This window comes from Periplaneta americana, chromosome 16 (assembly GCF_040183065.1).
Source record: "Periplaneta americana isolate PAMFEO1 chromosome 16, P.americana_PAMFEO1_priV1, whole genome shotgun sequence".
NCBI classification, from domain to species: Eukaryota; Metazoa; Arthropoda; class Insecta; order Blattodea; family Blattidae; genus Periplaneta; species Periplaneta americana.
In genome coordinates, this window is record NC_091132.1 from 151,673,439 (window position 1) to 151,686,938 (window position 13,500).

The 13,500-nt window shown below is 36.7% G+C and overlaps 1 protein-coding gene across 7 annotated transcripts in view; it reads left to right on the top strand.

Annotated features, from left to right (window-relative positions):
- The window catches only part of LOC138691346 (zinc finger protein 665-like), a 474,208-nt gene that overhangs the window by 237,993 nt on the left and 222,715 nt on the right, over nucleotides 1–13,500 (top strand). The window lies entirely within an intron of this gene.

Sequence of the window (13,500 nt, forward strand, 5' to 3'; positions counted from 1 at the left end):
CGATTTGCTTAATTTCTTCAAATTTTGATTCACTTGAAAGCCATAAATTCCAGTTCTTAATTTAGATTGAATGTTTTTATGTGGGAATTCTAAGATAGCATAAAGATCTTGAGGTTGAATTGTTTTTATTTTTGAGGTGTAAAACTGTTGTTATACTTCGATACATTAAAATAAAAAAAATAATAATATATAAGAATTCATATAGTTATGCATGAAATGCATAAAAAGAAGGAAGTGACCATTCATCTCTTTTGTCTGCTCCTCTTATAAAAGTCCATACTAAAGGATTTGTTTCTTCTTCTCCTTGAGAGAGAAAATATGATCGTATAAGATTCCAGGTTTTGAGCAAATGGTCTAGAGCTGGCAATATTGGGACAACCACCGAACAGGAATATGCCTTATAATTGTTGAATATTCTTGTTCAACAAACTGAAAAATTTTTTGAGTTCATTAATTTTCTTACTAAAATACAAAAACTCGTTATAAACTTTTAGTACTAGACACTCGACATCAAATTTTATCACATTGCATGCATATTTGACCGTGTTATGAATAACGTGACAATTACAATTAGCTTGAATTGTTTATCATTTAAAGATTTGAAATTCTCAAAAACTGAGTGGTGTTTTCCATAGTTGACCACTGCATTGTCTGCACCAAAACTTGATATATTAGAAACTTTCAAATCATGTCCTTCTAAAATACAGTGCGTTCGTAGCTCGGCCGGTCCGTTCCGCAGTGGCCTTGGACTGGGTGAAGATTGGCGCTCCTGCCGCCAGAGTTACATGTAAACGACCAGCAAGTCATGGGTATGGAACACTAACTACTCTACTAACTTTAGGCTTACCTGCATCACAACAGATGTTTAAAGTGATGACCTTCAACTCGAACACATTCCCTACATCTCTGAAAACAATTCTGGTTCACTCGCAAAACTTCATGTTGACTGAATGCCTGTATTTCTCTCGTGATGTTGTCCTTCAATTCTTGTAACGTGTGCGGACTAGATGCTTACACTTAATTTTTTAACGTTCGCTATAAATAAAAATCGCATGGAGATAGGTCAGGGGAACGAGGTGACCACAATCCTCGACTAATTATTCTGTCACCAATCACACTTCACATTTCATGGGTAGAATTCGCAATGGTGTGCACTGTAGCTGAATCCTGGTGAAACCAGCCACTCAATCGTTCATTTCTTGTTAGTTGCGGAAAAAAAATATTTAAAATTGAAGTTACATAAAGTGTGAATCAACTGTTGTGTCAAAAAGTATGGGACCGATAATTCTACTCGCACTCACTGCACACCAAACTCAAACCTTTGTAGCGTGGTGAGGAACTTCATGAATAATATGGGGATTTTCGGTAGCCCAGTATCTATTGTTCTGAGTAGAAACGTGACCGTGAAGATGAAACCACGCTTCATCAGTGAAGAACGTTAAAAGTGAGTCCACATCGCCATTACGAACGGACTGCACAAACCAATTGCAATAATTAACCCTATTTACAGGATCTTGTGGTTGTAAATCTTGAACTACAGTTACCCAGTATGGCTTAAGTTTCAGAAGTTTCGTTGCCACAAAAGCTGACGTCTTGGAAATGTTAACTCTTGTGCTAAACGTCGCAGTGATTTGCAGGGAGAGTGCTCTAACCGGGATCCTACTTCATCAAGCTCCTCTTCTGGCAGTACACGGCGTTGTTGAACATGTTTCTTGTTAAAAAAAAAAAAGATCCTGCAAGTCTGACTATTGACAGGGTCATGAATAGTTGATCTGTTAGGAATTCGAACACCTGCAAACCGATGTTCAAATTCTCTTCGACACCTTCTTGCAGAAGAGTATTTCACATACGCAACATTGCGAAAAATACGTTCTAAAGTGTACTCAACCATTATTAATTAGACACTTTATCACCACGAGACAACACAATTTTACTCACAACATGCGCAAGACTGCTTTCCCTCACGACACATCCAACTCGACTGACTGGCGCGTCAGCGGTAGCTACAGCGCTACTCTCGCGGCCAATGACGTTGTAGTTACTTACCTAGACGCACAGTGAGCGCTGCTGTGCTGTACAAAATTGAAACCCTTCGCGCATCGTCATTATTGTGGCAACTTGTGGCATTTAGCACGTGGGTGTGATAGTGATTTCGAGTGTATCCAGTGTTTATTTGATGAATATATCATAATGGTGCATTCTAGTGCGGCTTTTAACTGCACAAATCGCTTCAAGAAAGACTCCAGTATCACTTTTCATAGATAAATACCAATATTTAATTGTTTATAATAGTTTCACTTTGAATTAATGCAGACAGTAAACAGCACTTCCATATAGATTGAATTATTCTATCAGCGTGTGTCAAGACAAATAATTTAACATTAAAACTATTTCGACGAACATATTGGTAGTAATTAAAAGTATTTGATAGCATATCGTGTCTTCATGGTAAAATATTATTTTCTAGGTAGAAAAACCACCCAGGAGGATTTTGAATAGAAGTATTGAATTCTCAGAACTAGATAATGTAACTGCTATCGCCAACTGTTCACACGCCCCTGATAATATTAGTTCGGAACACAATTATACGCTCAGTCCGAAGAAAAGATTGAGATTAATAGACGAATTACAGAAAAAGAATGAACGGATTAGAAGTTTGAAAAAAGAAAACCTAGCTTGTAAACGAAAATGTGACAGAAATGCAATTATAATATCTAACTTAAAAAGCTCGACAGAAGAAATGAAGGTAAAAAACCTGATTAATGAAAATTTGCATGATATTGTAAACAACAATTTTTCAGAACTGATGCTTGATTTGATACAGAGAGCTACAATATCCCCTAATTCAGAGTACCCAGACAGTTTAAAAAAAATTTGCTCTTACAATGCATTTTTACTCACCGAGTGCATATCAGTACCTTAGGAAGTGTCTGAATATGTCTTTGCCACATGTAAATACCATAAGAAAGTGGCGTAATTCAGTTGATGGAAGTCCTGGGTTTACTCCTGAAGCTTTCCTGGCATTAGAGAAACGTGTATCACTTTCAAGATATCCTATTTATGCCAGTGTAACATTTGACAAAATGTCCATAAAAAAGCCATTGAGTGGGATGGCAATTCCTTCATGGGATAGGTGGATTTAGGTGATGGTATATGTCTGAGCGATATGGAGGAAGCCGAAGAAGTACTTGTTATTATGGTAGTTGCTATAAATGCTTCCTGGAAGATTCCAGTCACTTACTTCTTAATCAATGGAATGTCAGCTGATGTAAAAGGCAACATAATCAGTGAATGTATAAGCCGCTTACAAGCTATTGAAGTAAATGTTCTATCTGTCACATGTGATGGTCTGTCCAGTAACATAGTCATGGGTAATAAATTAGGTTGCAATTTTGGTGCTGAGGAGCTAAATACATCATTTAGTATAGGAGACCATGATATACAGATTATGTTCGATGCCTGTCACATGCTGAAATTAATGAGAAATATATTTGGGGATATGAAAATTCTGAAAGATCATAACAACAAAATCATTGACTGGAAGTACATGCAGGCACTTGAAGAAATTCAGAATACTGAATCATTAGTCCTGGCCAACAAAATTACAAAGCACCACATTCAATACAAACAACAGAAAATGAAAGTCAGTTTAGCAGCACAAGTTTTAAGTTCTTCTGTTGGCAATGTATTGTTGTTTTTGTGTTGTGATATAAAACTTAAAGAATTTGAGGGCGCAGAAGCAACTGCTGAGTTCTGTTGTTTATTGATAAGCTCTTTGATGTTTTTAATTCAAAGAACCCACTTGCAAAGGGTTACAAAAGTGTATTTTCTAAAGCAAACAAGAATGTATTGTTGAATTTCTTAGACTATGCTGAATCATATTTGCTTGGCCTTAAAAATAGTGATGACAGACCTATTTATCAGACACCTAGGAAGATGGCTATCATTGGCTTCTTGTCTCTGTGTAGGGGAATAAGGAATATTTTTTATGAATTGATTGAGTCAGAAAAGCTGAATTATCTTGCAAAATACAAGTTTAGCCAAGATCACATTGAACTTTTTTTCAATATGATTAGGAGCAGACTAGGATATAACAATAACCCATATTCCCAGCAGTTCAAGGCAGCCTACAAGAACTTATTAGTTGCTAATGAAGTGAAATGTAAACGCACAGGCAATTGCACAGAAACTGGTTTCACAAAGTTGTTGTCCTGGGACATAAAAAAATTTCAGCCGATACATGATCCCCCAATGTTTTGAAAATCAGAGACGTTTGGATACAATGGAAAGTCCCACTGTAGATGATGTATATAGTCCACTTTTCTTTTCATCTTGTCAAATATCTGAATATTCAGAAAATGTGGTAGTTTATATTGCAGGGTTTGTTGTGAAACAAATAAGTAAAAAGATGCTCTGTGACAAATGTGAAGAATCTCTCTATGGAGACAACTCCGGCAGTAATTTGACATTTTTGCTGAGGAAAAATAATGGAGGTCTTGTGATTCCATCTGATGATATAGTAAGGGTATGTAGGCTGTGTGAATCTACAATTAGACTGTTGCTGAAGCAGAACACTGGTGTACCACTAAAAGGCCCAGTATCTTGTATTGTAAGAAAGGAGGTAATGAAACACCTCAATCTGTCCAACATGTTTTTGCATCTACATGACCATGCATTAGAAAACGAGTTTCCAGAAAATCATATCTTGAGAATAGTTAAGTTGACCATTGACATGTACATCAAGATTAGACGTCATCATACTGCAAAGTGTTATAATGTGAGCCTGCACAAGAAAGTTGTTAGCATTTAACTAAATCCATCTCGTTTATGAACCAGTAGGTAAGATATTTTTTTCTGATGTAAGTAATAAATAATAATAATAATAATAATAATAATAATAATAATAATTTATTTTATAATTTATTATTATTATTATTATTATTATTATTATTATTATTATTATTATTATTATTATTATTATTATTATTATTATTATTATTATTGGAATTCCAATTTAATATATTCTGAAGTAAGATTGAGTGAATTAGCTGTACTCAACAGAATACACTTCCAACATTTTTCGAAGATAAACAGTACAGTAATCCCGTAATTTTCTTCACAGAACATTGACGCCTGTCCGTTTTTGATGTCACTTTGTTGGTCACATTAACGCTCGTACAGTATTTAATATGTGAATATAAAGAGGATTGCTAGATTCGACAAGAATAATATAATTACAGATTATGTACTGTACTTTATTTCTTCAACTGCAGCAGGTAGGCCTTCGTATGAAACTTTATAAATGCAATGCAATCCAGTTGCTTATTGGTTTTATCAATTGTTCTGCGTAGTTATTAACCTTCAGACTATCAAGCTCTAAGACAAACACCAACTACCAAGCGGGGTCAGCCAAGACCCCGAGGAGAAATTGCTTTATAAAGAACAATGAAAACAATTTGTAATAAATTATTTAAAGAAAATTATTAATATAGTGCATTTTGAAAATACAACATATTTAAACAATGAGTTCGGAAACAATACAAGTCAAATTTTACCTTAACCTAACTGAAATTTTCTTCTCTAGTACACTCTTTCATATTTCGAATTCATGCATTAAAGTTTTTCACAATTTCTATCTTGAGTTCAAATTAAAAGTTCAAACTAATTTAGGCAGGTAAATTTTTGACAATAAGAGCAAAATTATTCACGAAAAATAAGTAGAGTGTACAACTGAGCAGAAGAAATTTATGTAACAAATTTCACATCTGAAGTCCACTTAACAGTTTCACTGCATGGCAGACACACTGTTTTGGTTATTTTCTTTATATGGCTTTCGCACATGCATTTTTTTACACATTTCACAGGATTCACTAGCATTCCTGTCAGTTTTTCTAGGGCACAACTGACATCAGCTTTTTTATATAGCTTGATTAGAGGTTCGCCATCTTCTCTTCCCATAGGCTCACGCTCAGGAACAGGATATCTCATTGCAATTATTGCTGGTTTGTGAAATCCAGTGGGATACTGAAGTCGTCGTTTCACTTTCGGAATGATCGACTCCTTCCCAAATTGGAGCAGAAAGTTCCTTCTTCCGTGCGTAGAACTTGACTGAAGATGTGGATTCTTCGCCTTTCCCTATTATATAAGCATTGAGACACCCAATGTCGACAATGTTCAGGAATAAGACACAAGATCATCGTCTTGTGGTTTTCACAGAATATTCATTTACTATTTTGTCCAAAGACTGCGCTTGTTTGAGAGCAACGTAAAATCAGTTCTTCTCTATGACAGTGAGACATGGAAAGTGACAAAACACCTCACTCATGAACTGCAAACATTTGTGAATCGTTGTTTACAAAACATATTGGGGGTATTGAGGCCGAACGTCATTTTCAATACATTACTTTGAAAGAAGATGCAACAGAAGCCCATTGATCTGGAGATAAAAAGAATAAAATGGCGCTGGATTGGACACACCCTGAGACGTACAGAAGGAAACATTGCTAAAGAAGCACTCGAATGGAATCCTCAGGGGAATAAGAGAAGAGGAAGACCCAGGATAACGTGGCGGCGGTCTGCTCAAGAAGAAGCTCAAAATCTAGGGAAGAACTGGAGAGAAGTGAAGGCCTTGGCAGCAAATAGGTCAAAATGGCGCTTTTCTCCTGTGGCCCTATGCTCCCCATAGGGAGACGCAGGACAATGAATGTATGTATGCTTTTTGTCCATAGTATCTACACCCCATTTTAGGGCTAGACAACAATACCTTGGGTATTCCTTGCCTATTCTTTCTCATTGTTCCACACTGTCAAATATTTCTTGTAAAGTTCACTTGCAAGTGGAATAGATGTAAGAAAGAATATCTGTCGTAATGCCATACCCTCCTTGTGGGCAGCTGGTTAGATCAAACACTACTCTTTGACATTGATTTTTTCAGGAGTAGCCCCTTCTTTTACAATCTACACCTGTAAGTTTATTTCGTAACTTGATTCTGCATCAACCAGGACCCAAATTTTCATTTCATACTTAGCAGCTTTTGACTTCATATAAACAATGAAAGGGCAGCGTCCTCGGAAAGAAACAAGTTGTTCAGCTACAATTCTAATACACATCAGTAGATGGACTTACAGTGGTCGACAAACAAACTGAAGACATCTCTGATAGCAGCCAGTTTATCATTTCGTCTCTTTTCATCTCTTGTACTAGTGTCATCAAATCTGATGAATGTCGATAAATGCTGAAATAGAGTTCGAGATATTGCAGCAAGAAATGTCTGTTTTGTACATGGCATCTGTAGTTCATAAGAACTCTAAGACTCCCGGTTAGCTTTCAAAAATGCATACATTTCATCGGCATTTGTTGGCAGCCATTGTCTCTGTTTTTCTGGATTCTTTGCATTCCATTCTTCATGAAAAGCCTGTGCCTTTTTGTTAGTACAGTCTACAATAATTTTTCAAATACTATCACAAAGAAATATCTTTAAAACATCATTCATTGTCTCAATTCTCTGATGTGCACATGTAAGTCCCAGAGGCACTCTAACAATATTTTGAACTGTTCGTCGCGTGGTTTTTGGTGGACTTTTAGATCAAGACATTCCATTTTTACTCTGCATATCATTTTCATCTTCGCCAACATCAGCATCAGTAACACTATTTTCTATTTCATCTGGTACTTCTTCAACCTCTTCTATTATTCTCTTCTAATTCTGACAGATCAACTAGTTCTTCATTTTCACTCTCACTCTCACTCTGTATCATATGAGTCACTTCACCAACATGTTCCTGATTATGTAGCCTATGTATAATTTTCCTCTCCCACGCTGTGGCGTCGTGGTCTAAGGCATCCTGCCTACGACTCACATTACGGAATGCGCGCTAGTTCGAGTCTTCATGGGGGAAGAAATTATCTCATAAAAATTTCGGCCAGTGTATGGGACCGGTGCCCATAGAGCAACGTGATGCACTTGGGGAGCTACGATGGGTAGCAAAAATCCTATTTCGCAAACCAGCTATAACGGCTAGGGGGATCATCGTGCTAACCACACGATACCTTCATTCTGGTTGGATGATCGTCCACCTCTGCTTCGGCATGTGGACGTGAGGCCAGCAGCCGGCTGGTCGGTCTTGGCCCTGCAAAGGGCTGTAGCGCCATGGATTTATATATTTTCCTTCCTGGTATTTTTATGTATCAAGAAGAAATCGTGTACAACTCAATCTAAACCAATAATCTACTGAACTAAAAGTGTAAACACATTCCCAACAACAATGTACAAACAATTTGAGATACGTGAAAAGCTTACCAACAACAACAATGGGCAAAGAAAATAAACAGGTGACAAAAGTTTTGTACAACACAAACTACCAAGGGGGGGTCAACAGAGACCCCACTGAATAAAAATAAATATTATTCTATTTGGGATGGAACACTTATGTAACCAATACTACAGACATGACGCGATAAACAAATCTGACAATAACAAGAAGTATCAATGTGCACAGATACCGTTTTCACATGAAAATAATTTAAAAATTTGCATCGGGGTCTGGTCTGACCCCGCTTGGTAGTCTGAAGGTTAATTATTTTAATATAGTAAGGATACAATAATTTGACAGTTCATTATATTGTTGCGTATTATTAAGGGTCCGAATACTTGTATATGTGACATTTGTAGCTATAAACGTATTGTCTGCTAGCTTAGGCTGCCACAGTAATGGCGGCGAGCACAACGTACTATTTGGTCAGACCTATACGGTCTGCGCAGCTATCGGTGTAGGGCCTTGCTCACGGCAGGCGCATCAATCTTCACCCAGTCCAAGGCCACCGCGGAATGGTCCTGCCGAGCTACGAACGCACTGTAGACTTCAGTTTCTCAAAAATAGCTTCAGCTGTTTCATTCGAATCATCATAAAACTAAGTAATTTTTCTTTAACTTCACTAATCTTAGAAAAATATTCAATACTGACTGGAAAGCACATAATATTGCCTTTATTTAAGGCATCTGTCGAAACAGAGAAAAAAATGTAATCTTTTAAGTCATTTTCTACTAATTCTACGGAATGAGAAGCCAATATATTTTGAATAAACATCTCACATTTTGTACGTCCACAGTGAAGTTATGGACTTAACTTCGAATCTTTGAAAATGCCACTCGCTAACTTAATGCCACAATCAGTAGAAAGATAACTATGGTTATGTATTATTACATGATATGCAAACGACAATTCAGCAACTTCACTTTGAATAGGAGAATGTTTCACGCTAAAAAATGTTCAATCGATATAGTTTTAGCACTTGTTGCAACAGGAAGTTTATGTATCGCTCTTTGTAAATGTTTTATCACCGCACCAATTTCCTCGCAGTAGGAAAACGAAGTAGGATACACTAAACATTTTGCCATGTCTTTATCACCACTTTTAGCTAACCAACTTTTAAACGGTTTATCTTATAACCATTCATTACGAAAGGTACAAATTCTTTTCACCTTTTTGTTCCGTTTATCATTTTAACTGTGATAACTATCACTATCACTGCATTCACTTCAACTATTGTTTTCCTTTAATTTAGAGAACATTTTATTGAAAGGAACTCCTAAAATGTCACAAACAATGTCTGCGTCTTGCGGAACTGTCTAACAATCTCTAACTTACGTGCACTGCAATTTATAACTGCCACTAACCTAGTCTTAACTGATTTTTCATACCGCTCTGCGACAATGAAACACGAACTGTAATGACTTAGTTTCTTAGAAACCAATTGTAGGAGTTGAAAGAGAAAGAACATAAGTATTACTAATATTATTACAAATATTATTTGACGTAAAGCCTTAAGAAGGCTCAATAACAAAACTCGGCCTGTAACCTAAAAACAGAAAAGTAGGGACTTTTGGGAGTCCTGTCATATTCATGTCGGGACACAGGACAGTTACAAAAAAGTAGGGACGATCCCGACAAAATCGGGACAAGTGGCAACCCTAACAAGTACCCCTCTACGTTCTTCTTCCAACTGCAACAGTTCCAACCTCTGCCATCGGTAACGAAAACGTAAAAGAGCTGTAATTCTTTTGCAGTTGTTTGCTTCAATCATATCAGTCATTTCGCCTTACAAATAAACTCAGTGATAGTATGTGACAAACTGCTTCACAATAATTCTCTTTATGTTTATTATGGTATTTATAATTTCATTAGCTACATTTCCATTTATATAATCAGCAGTATGTATTAACTGCTTACCTGGTATTCTGTTAAATAGAACAAAAGAAAGGTATAACACATATTAACAAAAGACGTGAATCTATATTCTAATCGTATTGTGGTCAGTGAACTCGAACATTAAAGTTTGAATTTCAAATGAAAATACGGTCGCTCATACTTGGAGCAGAATTTGATTTGTTTGCCACCTATTGATAAATTATTGAAGGAACGAGAAATTATTGAAGACAGATGCCATTAGATGTCTATTTCATGTAAGAAAGCCTCCTGTAAGAGTTGCACCCCCCTGGTAGTTACCTCTCGTTCAACTAGGAAGACACCTAATCGAGCCATTGTTGTCTGTAGCGCAAGATTCAAGCTTACTATCTGCCACCTTTGAACATCCTAACCAAAATAGTATACCGCAAAGAAATTGCTGTGTGTTACACTCCGATCCTCCCTAGTATCAGAATATCAATAAGGAATAATAAGCTAATGAGAGTTTCTTTCAAAATATTAATAAATTTCATCACTCTCAGTGCACTAATATATCTCCTCATCGAGGCCTACCAAAACTTGTCGCTAACAGCGATGCTACCGCTCAGTAATGTTCACAACGAGGAAAAAAAGAGAGAAAATAACATAAATTTCTTCTGATGACATTACAAGCAAACATAATACCCATATATTTGAGACATTGTGTATTGCATTGTACTTGGTTATCATATCATTATAACGGCGCGTGTGAAAGCTGTATACACCCTTTTCCTCTAGTTTAGCAGAAGATCCTTCTTCACTTTTCATTCTGTACTATATCACGAAATTAAATGCCTAATAATGAACTTCTTTCAGTGATGATTGAAAATTCATATTCCAGCCACTTCATATTTATCTACTGTTGTGCGCTGCGGTTTATAGGAATTACTCTTCGAATAATTTGAGGGAAAAATTGTTCCGGGGCCGGGTATCGAACTCGGGATCTTTGTTTAAACGTACCAACGCTCTACCAACTGAGCTACCCGAGAACTCTACCCGACACCGATCCAACTTTTCCCTCTATATCCACAGACCTCAAAGTGGGCTGACAACCGTCAAGCAACCAACATTGAGTGCACACTAACTCTGTGTGACTTAAATTGTGGTTTTCTGTTAACGAACAGTGACGTGTATTATGCAAATCAAGCTTGCAGGTATAACTACCTGTAAAGTTGATTTGAATAATTTTGAGGGAAAAATTTTCCTGGGCTGGGTAATTTTACACTTTGTTTCTCCATCAGCGATAGACATACTTCTGTAACAGCGAAAAGTATTGTATTTTTCCCCAAAAATTGTTAGTATAATATGCCTGTCCATATAACAAAGTATATTATAAAATATCTATACCAATTTTGGAGAAGATGCGTCATGAAATCGGGCTCAATTATATTTGCATGCTACTTTATATTCTACATCCAAAGTTGGGCTGTGATTCTCATTAATACAAAAGTTTAAGGGTGTACGCAATCACGTTCCTTTACTAACCTAATTTAAGACCAAATTTTTCCATTCATTATTTTCAATAGTTCAGTATTTCCTACAGTGTATAGCCAGATTGTATAAAGTAGCCAGAGCACTTATGGTAGCGATGTAGGTTGTTAGTATCGATTTTTATAATAGTACATATCGACAGGCCAGTTAAAATGGCAAAAAACTAAAAATTTGAAGTTTTGAGAAACTTGCACTTTAAAATGCCATGTTGCTGTGAAAAATCCAAAATTCATCAAAATTACTTTAAGTTCTGCATTATATAAATAAAATGTTTCAAAATGTGTTAATTGGATTCTTCAGAGCAACGCGAAGTCTTAAAATGCAGTGTTCTGAAAACTGTAATTTTGAGTTGTATTCCTTTTGACCTGACCCATCGAAATGTGACTTAGGTTACATTTAATACAGGTACGCAAAATTGAAATTTTCCATAAACTATGAGTGCGATCCTGTAACCTGATTTCAGTTGAGATGTTTAAATGGGATTCCTTTTACGATTCATCTTGTGAGTATTGTCGGACCATCGGATCTGTGCCTCTTCAGCGCTGTCGTCGTTCTTGGAAAAGTTAACGCCTGTACTCACTCCATTCCACCCGCTTTCCTCCCACCACATTAAACAGCAGGCCGGCCACGAAACTTGCCGAATAGGGGTGTTGCCAAATTTCCGTCAAACGGTGTCATAAATAACTGGTCCTCCATGCTATAATATTATTTCTTTCAATCAAAATACATCTTGTATTTCTACAGTTTTTAAACCTAAATCCCATATCTCGAATCACTTTCCGTAGTTTTTCTTTCCAACCTTGGAAATTATTGAATCTCTCGCAAGCTTCAGTAATTTCTTCTTTCTGAACGGTATAAAATTTTTGTATGTTTCTTCTTAAAATACATCGGTTCATATCATCTACAATAATTAAAAGTTCCCTTGGTCTGTTCTTCTCTGGTGATTCCAGTTTTCATCTCCTGCACAGGCTCCCTCTCTCCTGATATTCTTTATTAGGAGTTCTGACATGTCTATATAAATTACACAAAATGTTGTATTATTAGTATTAGTTAAGTAAGTAATTTTAATGAATAATCAATTGAAATAAAATAAGCCTCACCTGTGATATCAGTTACTCTTTTCGTTGCCTGATTTATAGGAAACAGATATTGACCTGTTTGTTTCTCTTCATCGCAAAATGCTATTACGTACTTGCTTAATAATATTTCTTTCGCCACTCCATGCTACAGTATTCATGTTGAGTTGACAATACTGGACTCCAAGTGCAAATATTGTAAACTGTCCCGCAAGAAGGCCAAAATTGTGGGTAGTGGGGGACAGAAAGGGAGAGAGATAGAAAAGAAAGAGATAGGAATGCAGGGAGAGAAATGAATTACCGAGGCTGAGAAGGAATTAGGGTTCAGTTCGCATATCTTATGGGGGCACAGATCCGATGGTCTGACTATACTGATTTCATGTGACTTTCATAGACTGATGGTATATTTTTATGATATGAATAATTGTAAGGGAAAAATTGTTCCGGGGCCGGGTATCGATCCCGGGATCTCTGGTTTAACGTACCAGCTCTCTGCCAACTGAGCTACCCGGGAACTCCACCCGACACCGTCCCAACTTTTCCCTTTATATCCACACAACTCGCGTGGGCTGACGAAACGCCAGAGACCCACATCGAGTGCACACAAACTCTGTGTGACTTGAAATTGTGGTTTTCTGTTAACGTACACAGTGACGTATATATTATGCAAATCTAATCTTTCAGGTAAGGCTCCCTGTAAAGCAGATTTG